The sequence below is a fragment of the Anarrhichthys ocellatus genome, unplaced genomic scaffold (genome assembly GCF_004355925.1).
Source record: "Anarrhichthys ocellatus isolate YVR2014 unplaced genomic scaffold, GSC_Weel_1.0 scaffold8, whole genome shotgun sequence".
Taxonomy (NCBI): Eukaryota; Metazoa; Chordata; class Actinopteri; order Perciformes; family Anarhichadidae; genus Anarrhichthys; species Anarrhichthys ocellatus.
Window position 1 is genome coordinate 7,503,853 of NW_022280038.1, and position 12,120 is coordinate 7,515,972.

The following is a 12,120-nucleotide window of genomic DNA, read 5'->3' on the forward strand; positions in this document are numbered from 1 at the left end:
GCATCTTTATCACACTAGCAACAGCTAGCAGAGTGCTATTTGGTTACATGTATTTACGTTTTGTCTAAAACAGTAAGTTAGGGAGGGACTTTTCATTGCAGGTATTGATTGGCATTTCCAGTAGCCAATAGCGCTGTATATGTGTTTCCCCCCCCCCCGAGGACTTCCAGCCACCGCCACCAGCACGACAAGCTGAGCAATGAGTGCAGCTAGTCTCAGAACATGGTTGATGTCAGGCTTTGTGTTTTCTTTGTGCACGTCGCTTTGAACAAAAGCGCCAAATTTATAAATATAAACATTGTATTCAGAGTGAGGGGCCCTAGTTAGTGGCATTGTACCAACAGTGCAGCAGGTGTAAAAACCCTATCTAGAGGTCAGCGGAAAGCACTGGCATTTACATTTTTTCTTTTTTTCAGCTTAATGAATTCATTTTTAAAGAAGATATTATCACCCAAAGAAGGATTTCAACCTTGCACCCCTGGTCGAGAAGCCTAACCTGCCTGTCTTTCTGGCATGCTTTTTCCATTAGCGAAAGATGACATCATTCCTTTATTTGAGAAGACGGCATGCTGAAAGGATGAAAACACTGAATACACAGTCCTGGCCAAATGGAGGGATAGCATGAGTTTACAGATTAGTCCTTCCCACAGGGCGGAGGGGCCTGTTTCACAATGTGCTTTCACTCAGCCCATATCTTGAGTTGCGTGAGAGATTTCCATATCTCACACACTCTTGTAAATCACAATTGAACAGTAGTAACTCAAAGAATAAACTCCAAACACGTCTGCTTTCAATTTGGGTCCACGGGTCCTGCCAAGACTGGGGAAGGCTCAGAGACCACCCCTCAGCAGATTTACTAGCCTCATCGTCACCTCCTAGGTCCTAGGGCTGCAGGAACACCTGCCATTCTCCCATCACACTAGGACACACACCTTACACCTAGCTGGGGGTGGGTGAGGTGTAAGAAGGTGTGGGTAGTTGGGGGAGTGGGGGGGGCTTCACATGGTGGAAGATTTAGACCCCACAAAAGCACACTGAATGTACTCAGAATATGTATTATTTTATTTATGTACACAGAAAAGGAAACCGCTAACATTAAAATTAAAATTTAAACATGTAATCTTTTTTTACAATGCATTCAAGATAGCAATAGACTAAAAGTTTGAATAGACTCCATTAAGAGATTTTTCTAATGTATAGTAAAATAACAGCCAAAAGATTAGATCTTTAGAATTACACATTTCGTGCAACCCTGAAATATTATCTTTCTCCAGCACTGTGCTGGCCTTACTCAGCAATTGGACACACCAGGAGAATAAATACTCCCCAGTTTGCACCCAGATGTTATAACGTGGAATGCGTGCATGAATCAGTTTCAGAACTCATCAATACCGTATCTCTGGTGTATGCCTTGTGGTCACACCACTCACCTGCACCAAAGACCAGTGCTGCTCGGGGCCATGGCAGAGAAGATTACCGTGATGTTGTAAAACCAGCAGAGGTGGAAGACAGCTGTCTGTTAAATCCAGCTCACTATGATGCTTTAGATTTTCTTGAAACTTACAGTGTGGGTTGCCATATCCCTTGAAGGTGGTCTTGCCATTGTGGTTTGCACAAACAGCAGTTACAGGGCTCTGTTAAGGCCTCTTTAAAAAGGTTTGGATAAAACTTTGGGTGCAGAAGAATGCACAGATACTGGTGTTGCAAAATGGCGTCAGGATGTACATCGGCAGGATGTGTAAACTCATTTTGAAGAGGACACCAGCAGCGACATCTTTTTGTTAGAGCTATAAAATCACTAGTTGAAGATCATGACAACTTTGGAGTGGGAGTGTTTGGCACAAAAACAATGAATCTTTATCACCAAATCCTCATGCTGAACCGAGTGTGCTGAATCACCAGTGTCATTGACTGAATCATAGCTTTTTATCTTTGGAGCTTCCCTCCTTGGTGACAAAAAGTGTCTTTGTCAGCTCAGTAATGTTACTCGGTATGTTGATTCCTCGGTAAAGGTTTACTGAAAGACAGTGTAATCCACATAGTTAACGATGCACGTGGCCAAGCGGTCAAATAAATGGTGCTGATATTGGCCTAGTTTTGTACTGAAAGCAGTAAAAACAGTTTGAACCAACAGAAGACTGAGCTCACTTAGAACCTAAAACTGAAGTGAAGATCAGAGGCTGTATTACAACATCACAGCGCTTTGAACAGTGATGCAAATGCTGACGGATGTGCAATGGCCGTGTCCATTTTGGAACTGCAATGCGATTGATCAAAGAATTAATCTTACTGACTACATTGTCAGTGGCGAGCACATCTTTGTGCTGAACTGGTTGAAACAGAAGTCATAAAAAGTCATAGAAAATGCTCTCTTGTACTGTCATACTGCACAGACAGAATGCTTTTTCTCTAACTTTACTTTAGATGGACTCATCAACAAGCCAGAGATCTCAGACTTCACCCAGACAGCCACACTTTGGCCTGAATACATAGAAAATATCCTCGGCTGTCCAGCGATTGGATGCCCACCAGGACCTCACAGGGATAATGTGTCATTGAACTGATTGGGTCGTTGGTTGTTTAAAAAGAAAACTCCAAAGCAAGGAAAGAAATCACTATGTCATTAAAATCTTTAATTTCACATTTCAGTTGTCCAGTAGCAACTCCACAGTGGAATCATATCTAGCAAGACAAGATCTTGGGCAGAAACCACAAGGATTGTGAGACTATATCAAACAAGGAGTCTGGTAGAGTAAACATGGTTCTGTGGTCTGGGTGAACCACACACCAAGGCCATGTGAGATGTGAGGGGGGCTTGTTAAAGCAACCAGGATAATGAATGTGAGATTATGGACACCACTGTGTTTACTGATCCAGAGACAACCTGTAACAGCTCACATCATCATACAGACCTGGCTCACACATGCAGAGGTTTCACAAGAACGTATAGTAACACAATTCTTGACACATTCCCCTCTCTCTCAAACTAATGACTGATTTCTCCATAGTTGACTATGTTACATAAAGACAAGCAGTAATAAAACAAACTCACGCTCTGTCTGTGCAGCCATTGAGGGATGGGAGTCTCACATGAAACAGAATAATTAGCTTACATTGGAGCTAAGTAGGAACAGAGGGTGGTGGACTCGTGTTTGCTTTCCATTTTCAGCTCTGGCACAGATTCAGGCCACCTTGAAGAATCTGAAAACCATTATCCAGGACTGTTGGTCAAAAGTGCAGACTGTATAGGATATCACAGCGCTGTGCCTCACAGAGAGACAGCGTGATGAAGATGGAGGGGGAGAGAGAGAGAGGAGAATGGGGGAAGGGAGGTATCATGGATGAGATATCGTGCGAGAAGGGGAGAAATTGAGAACAGAAGTTTAGCACGACTTCCTGCGTAGACATCTCAATTACAGCCAGCTCGCCATGTCATTCATGTGAGTGTGTTTGGTTTCACAGAAACAAAGGCATCCTCACAAAGTGATGTAATTCAGAGCGGCCGTTTGTCCATCTGAAGTTACCTTCATGGTTGTCTGACACATCACCTTTTGCATGCAACAGCAGATTAGGTATAGACAGGCCTGCAGACAGGCTTGTCCCCCCTATTGTCTCTTCCACACGCACCCACTGAACATGCATAAAGAGGGGTCACGCACACTAAGAAAACATCAATCGCTCTCTCGTATGGCTCTCAGCAAGCTGCTGACTGATTCCTTTAAAGGGATCTGGTAGTAAAGATAGGTGTTTCTAAATGTAGGTCTGTGAGTGTGACCTGATGGGATCTTCTTTAAAGTGTGTTGTATTTGGTTTGGCTTCAGAACTGTGTTTACTGTATCTACGTGTGTGTGTGTGTGTGTGTGTGTGTGTGTGTGTGTGTGTGTGTGTGTGTATATATCTGGGAAAACAGGTCAAATGGAGTCATTGTGACTTTGTCAGTCAGCTGATCCCTTTGCTGTAGAGGCAACAACATGTTCTTGGATGTTATACGGCATGTTACTTTCTATATATTAATCATTTGTGATATAAGTGAAAATTAAGAATATGACAAAGAACTGATGGTCTACACTGTGTTTTGGAAATCACTTAGTTAAGATAATATTACAGCTCTACAAATGTTATATGTGCTTGTGTGTTTGACAGCTTGTTTCTTACCGTACTTGTTTCTTCAATGCCCCAGCTGGGAAACAAAGGCAAAAGTGATGCGTAAAAAGAAGAGCAGAGTCGTCTGAGGGAAAGACTCACATCAAAGTATATAAACTCAACTTGAATTAGTCTTGCTCTTTATTTTAATCCCTATTGGCTGGTTGCTAGCATTTTTGTGGCACACAAAGAACAATAATACAAAAATTAAATAAGCAACAACTTAAACAAGGAAAAACAAGCATCACAAAATCTGTTTTCTGATGCAAATTAAATAATTTGAAATTTATAATTTCACATTTAAAGCAAAAGCATACTGTTGAAAAACATCGAATAATAACTCAAACAAAATTACATCAACATTAGATTCATTTATTTTGGTTTTAGCGTCGATGAAAATCTACTTTTGCTCTGGGTTTCATATTTCAGAGGAAGCTCTATAGAATTTTCATACATATGCAAATATATGTTTATAACCAGATGACGTTTGCTCACTTTACATGTACATACATGTATGTATGTGTTTGACAAAAACAAGCAAAAGTAAAACTGTGCTCTCGGTATGGTACAGATATTCGCCAGGTGTGTGCAACGATCACTGCTTTATTTTGTGAATGAATGAATACAACCCAAATTGGTTAACCCCCCGACTAGACACCAGTAAGGCCTTGTAAAATACACTTCATAAAAACTGAAAAACAAGCATCATACAATCTTGCCAAAAACAAAATCACCAAGCTGTCTACCCGCTTTGCAGCAGCTGAGTTGTGGCAATGTACAGCTTTGTTTGTATTGGTCGTTCCGTTAGCCAAACACACAGCAAACTGTTATCCCGCCATTGGGCATAGACTAGCAAATAGGAGGCCAGAGATTCACTCAGTTGTGTTTTCACTAAGGGCCCCTACCGAGCAATCATCAGGCAGTCAATGGCAGTATTATACAGGATGGAAAAGGAGGTTTGAGAATGTGTGAGTCAATGCAACCACGAGAGGTCCTTGAGCATGCAGCCATAACTGGGCACCCAAAATATTGTGCAGTTGTCTGCAGCAGAATGTGAGATTAACCGTGGACAGGCATTGAGGCGCACACTTACTCACTATGGACTCACGCACACACACACACTGATCACATGATCCTCCTGGTGGGGATAACATGCAACGTATATGCAAGTTTTTCACAAAAGAAATGTGATATGGCATAATTAGATAGTGGCCATCGGGTGTCATCATTAGACTGAAAGGCTTCATCACTAGGATACAATAGCTGAAGAATATCCAGTTATTTCTTTACCACGGGGGAGTTCAGGTCAGGCTTTTGTGTAATTTTGTTTAAAATGAGTAAAGTTGGTTTGTCCGTGTGAGTGGAGAATAACTTGAAGGACCTTCTGTAAAAATGTAGATATCTAGAAAATATAAAGCAGAAATCAGACATTAATTAAACAGGTCATGGTCAGATTGGTCTTGTCTCTTTGTTTTAGCTTTAATAATGGATTATTTCTGAATGTTTCCAATTTCAATTGATTATATTCTCTGGAAATCCTCTTGATACGCAAGGATATTGTCAAAGTATTCTCCAAGGAGAAGGAAGGAAGCTCAGGTTGATTTTGAGAAGAAAATTATCCCCCTTTAATGATAGGAGAGTATAGGCAATACCTTGTAAAATATTAGATCATTAAATGAGATCATCTTAAACTAATCATCCCTTCACAGCAATAATGGCATATCCTCAGCAGTCTACCTCCGACTCTCACGCTAACACTCTGATGTCATTTAAAGCCTTTTCTAAAAGGTTTGTCGACACTTTGACAATAATAGACTTTCATCATGATATACCGCATAAGATAACAAACAGGTATAAAGAAAGGAAAGGAAACAAGTAGATGATGTTACTTAATCAAATGATTCAATACCATAAATAAGCAACTTCACATTGCATTTGATAAGTCACGAATACATCCCTCCCAAAAAAAGCAAGTACAAAGCAGTCTCCAAAAGGTTTTTTATTATTTTATTTAAACTGACCACCTGCAACCTGCATATGTGATGCTAGTGCCAGTTAAGACATAAAGTAAATGAAAGCCAGACATGTGCTTTGGGGTGTAGTGAGTTGTAAGGGGGAAGTGTAATGGGAAAGTTGCACACTCCTGCTGCACTGTACACAACAGTCATTAGGCAACCCATCTGCTCAATGCTCGCATGCTAAGCTGTAATTTTCAGGCTCTGGTGTGTGTGTCTGTGTTTCTGTGTGTGTGAGAGGCCAGTAGTGGCGGGCTCTGAGCTGAGAAGATGCTTGTGTATGTGCATCTACTGTGTGTGTGTGTGTGTGTGTGTGTGTGTGTGTGTTTCTGCTATTATCTGGATGTCATCATAACCAATCAGGGCCTGATACTATCTTCCCCCGCCGCCCCGCTCCTCTCCCTCGCCAGAGTCACGAGAGCCGAGAGTATCCTTTGACCACACACACGCACATACACACACACACAAGCTGACACATAGACACTGCATCATGGTTTCACATTTTGTAGGTAAACATCTCCAGATTGATGAAGCAGGATGGAATTCCCGCCTTTGTGGGAAATGTGCCCAGAACCATTTGTAAACCCTCTTCTCCGCCGCCTCCTAACTCTTTACAGATTGTAAAACTCTCGATTTCTATCGTACTTTGCTGAGGTTCTCGACCCTTCTCTCTCTGTGGGTCGTGAGTCGTGAAAGACCAAAAAAAAAACACAGTCACGCAACAAACCCCCATTTTATAGATTTCTTTCTGGGGCTGAAACCTCGGTTTGGTCACACATATTAATTTCCATGCTATACTGAGAACATACGCACACTAAGTCATAGCCTGTTGCTTCTGTGTAAATATGTGGTTAGCAGACTTCAACATAACATAGACAGTTTACATGTAGACAACACTGTGAATGATAAGGATTTACTTTATTGTGTTGTATGTTACGCATTAAGCTCATGACTTTAGTCCAGGGCGAAAAGTGCTGTTTCCCCTTTACAAACATAAGAGTCTAAAATCACATGGAAGTGTTGGCAGTCGGCCAGCTTTTACTATGGACACGGCTAAAACTGAGCCATATGCCTCATCTAAATCAGCAATACATAGTAATAACATATGTTTTATTATACTTAGCACGAATCTTGTGCTGATAAATGTGAATGTCGTGGCAACTGAGTTCGACTTTAGAAAAACGTCTGCACGCAAAGCTTCATGCGATGCAGCACTGGCCCTAGTATCCTAAACACTAGCCCCAGCCTTAGCCCCTCAACATGTATTGGTCCGAGCTTCAGCTCCGGTCTTACTCCAAGTTAAGCCATAGGAACTTACTCATATGGGACCAGAGAAGAAGAAAAACACTGAACTGATGTTTTCTCATTCTCCTCCTAATTGGATTGCCTAAATGTTGCAAATGTGGTTTCGATGTGGGTTTAATCATGCCTCTTGTTAAATGTCTCTGTTTACGGTGATCTGTGACGGACTTTATTTTGTGAGCTGAAGTGTTGACGGCTGTGTGGATGACCTCCACAGCAACGTCTTATCTTGTATGAACAGCGATTTCATCAAGTGTGGGAAATGGAAAATCACAGTGGACTCTGGGGAGGTTGTGCATCAGGGCCAGACACAACTCACATCCAAGCACTGATGTAACAACTAACAGTCAGGAAGACACATACATGGGCACTTGCATGTCTCAAATGTAAACAAGGCTTGAGCCAATGAATGGCCATCAATCCACGCTATGATTAAGATGTTTTTGTCCCTCTTGAGTGCCTTTCCTGTAACTAGAACTGTAATTTGTTGCCATTTAGCATTGAGGGCACTCAGAGACAGATAAGGTACATCAAAGTAATCCCTCAGTGAGGACCCTGGATACATGGAATGGAAAGTCACTATTTGTGACTGACTGGAAAATCTCACATGCCGCCGTGGTAGCAGACCACCACTCTCAGCTCACAATATGGGCGACTTACTAGTTGAGGAGTAAACAAAGTAGATCCTAATGGATGAATGTGAGGGCTTTTATTTGATCCGGGGGATGCTTATAGATTTAAACCTTACACATAACAAGGTCAGACACACAGGGCATTCAGTTGCTATAACATCTGTGTTATTGCAAACTGACCACATGTAAGTGAGTTTATTCTTGTAAGCAACATTTTGGGGCTTTCTATTGCTTTGTCCTTTTAAGATATGTTCTTCTCTGTCAGCTTAGAAGGGCCAAGGAAAGTTTACAAGGTATGTGTGAAAAATATTGTTGGCATTCTTCCCAAGCCTGTTGTCATCTTCTTTTCGAGTGAAAGAGTCACAATTATGGGCAGATAGCACAATAAAGCTGTGACAGCGGCAAATCAGAAAGAAATGACAAACAATATACAGAAAATCTAACTGCGAGGTTACAATTGCGTGAAGAGAAAGAGTCCCTGAAGAAGGGACTCTCTATCCGTTGATAGCAGGCATGCTAAGAACTTCCAGAAATGGATATTGTATTCCATCTATTTTTACTGTATGAGCTGAATATCCATGCAAGCCTTTCAACAGTGGCAGAGTTATGCAAAAGCAGAGGTTTTATTACTTCACTTCTGACAAGCACTTTCACAGCTGTGGCTCCTTTGAGCTCAGGGCATAAATCACTCTGCTTAGTCTGACAGGTCAGAACTGTGATAACAGAAGGTAACTTCATCGCTACGGCCCCACTTTGTATGAACCAGTGTCAAATCCTCTGACAAAGGATTCGACACTGCCACTGATGACACTGATGTTAATGAACACATCTAAAGGGTCACACATCCTCTGTTTGACTGTTACTGAATGTGGTCCTGTTGCTTTGCATGAATATGAAGTTGGAAACCACCAATCCGAGAGCCTCAGCCTTGGCATTTGAAATATGTAAGGTCATCTGAATAGCCTGTCTACTGGTTTGATTTCCTAAACCAAACTCACAGGGATGAGTGCACCAGGAGCAAGGAAGACAACATGAAGCAACAGAGGAGGAGGAGGAGAAAGAAGAGGATGGAGAAATGCTCAATCCATGGGTTAATACACACAGCCCATCTATGTTTAGAGAGACAGTAATATAGTTTTCTTTTAAACATGTAAACATGTTCGAGTCGAAACCCAAAATTTAAGTACGATCCTGAAAATATGTCTCCTTTAAGAAATTTAGCTTGACAGAAACCACAGATATGTCTGACGTCACACTCCCTAAAGGAGTGGTTCAACGTGGTAAGAAACACGCTTAGTCTTGTCAAGTTTAGTTATGTCTAAAATCATCAAATTGTTCGCTGGATAGTATTGTTCTAACCTCCATGCATTGATGATACGCACAAACTCTACCCCATCGCCCTCAAACTCCAACCCACATACCCCATTCAAAGCACCACACACAAACCACAGCACGCTAGCGTGTGATACAGAGGGGTTGCGCGCAGACTTGGCTGCAGTGGCTGTTTCAGCTCTTGCAAGTTGGCTTTCATCTGTAACAACAGCCCCACTTGATGGAAGTTGTTGCATAAAATTGAGACACGCTTCTACATACCTTGTAAAAATGAAAACAGCAACAACAAAAAAAGGAAGAGAGAAAAACAAACAGGCTTGTCACGCATCTTGCACAAGTTGAGAAGTGAGAGCAACTATCATGACCTGAGGGTAGGTTGTACAAGGTTGGCAACTGCAGATTCTCAGGGCATTAACAGTATGTGCATGCAAAGGCACACATGATTAAGCAGGTATGTATATTAGACCATAGATATTTATATATATAAATACACTATATGAATATCTATGTGTGTGATAGTGCGTGCATTTGTGTGCATGTATGAGTAATGATCGGCTGGAGGTGGTTGGCAGCAGTACAACAAGGGTACGCACCCTTGTGCTAGCACTTTGGTGGTGAGGACCAGAGTATACAAGCAGGCAGCCTGCTGAGAGAGCTACACACGCTTCAGCTGCCAGATGCCATGCTGGAGATCTATTAAAGACTTGTCTTATGTTTAAGGAACTGTCAGAAATGAGATTATATTAACTGAATTAAGTTCGGCATAAAACAGTTTTTGGCAACCAAAAATTAAACGACTTATAAAACCCAGTGTATACATTGACGCCAAGGGAATAATATCAATGTACTAATTTTATCAAATGAATCATCAAAGATTATCTGAAAGGAGAAGGACTGCTTGGAGGTGTTTATACGGCTTAATACCACACTTTTGGATCTCTAAATAAGGTTAGTAGGTTTAAATGGCAACATGATGAACTTGTGTTTACCACACCATCCTCCTGACTCAGTCAGATAAATAAAATTTTGCGCAAAGTTGGTGCATGAGATAGAGTTGTATTAAGCGTTGCCCTCCAAGTACTATTGTCCCACCACAGCTGGGGAGTGCCTTCTTTCAAGATTGCCAATGTGTTAACAGATCAGTCAGTCTGTGGTGCTAAACGGTGTATTTCAGGTATGTGAAAAAGCCTAATGCCATATAATTTGAGGAGTTTGTGTGGGCATTGTGGTGACAAATCAGAGTGCATTAGCACCCTATGTGTCTTTTGTGTCAAACGCACAGCTTTTCCTGGTGTTGGTGATTCCAGCAGAGAAGCGCTGCTCATTCGTTAAGTCTTTGTGTTGAGGCAAACCCAGCTCAATTGATGAGATGTTGACAGACTCTACGCACGCACCACTGCTGCATCTCGTGTATGCAACAAATTGGTGCGCTCATACTGTAGGATTTCACTAGAGTATGCATGCACACACAGGTCACCATCCCAATGTTGACGGAGAGCAATTTGAATATTTTGGTCAGCCACAGTAGAGCTTTAGGTAAGAGATGCAATAACTCGATAAGTGCAAATATGATGAGAAAATACAACTGAGGAAACTGCACTGTCTATGACACATTTGTATAAACACCCTCCCAAAAGGGATATAGCTTAAGACATTCTTAATGCTTTCAAAGTTGTAGCTCAGTCTGTGAATACATTTGTCTTTCTTTATCGATGTTGGTGACTCATGTCTGGATATTGTAAATATTATGTCCAAACTGACTGCGAATGATGAAGGACTTGAGTTTTTCTCACACATACTCATCCGTTTTTCTATATAAATTTATGACACATAACTCGATGACACACAAGCTGATTGCGTAAATTTTCGGAACAGGAACGTAGTCTCAATCTTCAGTAACAGAATCTTTCACAGGGTTCGATGTGGAATGACTCCCCGAGTGAGGCAGAGAGTCTGGAGAGAGATGTAGTGCTGCCAATGGTCTCTCTGTGTGGCAGCCAAGACTGTTGAGAGAACAGTCACGGAATCCTTTTGACATCAATCTGACTCATGGGGCTGACTGAAATCTGACGCACACAACTGGAGTTCATGGGATTTTTGCATTGATGGAAATTCACAAATGATGTGTACTCAATCACTGTGTATAAGTAAAATTTTGAAGTACTTGTTCCTTTACAATTTGTATGTGTACTTAACATTTCAGAGAGGAATACTGCATTTATCTTTACTTGACAATTATGGTTACTAGTTACTTTGCAGATAAAGATTTTGTATATGAAAAACACAATATCATCAAATATGGTTAGTTATAGATTAAAATGCACAACAATATATGAAGTAATACAAATCAGCTCCACTCAAACTATTTTTACTTGAGTATGAGATCTAAGTACTTCCTTCACCACCGGATATGTGATGTATAAGTATTTTCATGTAGTCTAGCCGGTGAGAAAAGAAACTAATTGTTTTTTAAAGAGTCATTCCTTGTCTGTAAAATGTATCACACCATAAAACGCTTCAAATGAACCCGGTGCACTTGGATACATTGATACTTTGTATATTTCAACCCCTGATACTACTAACACAAATAACTTCTATTTAGCAGAGCTATACTCTAAGGGGTATGTCTTTACATATTAACATAATTTAGGTAGAAGTAGCCATGACACGATGTAAAAATAAGCCATTACAAGAAA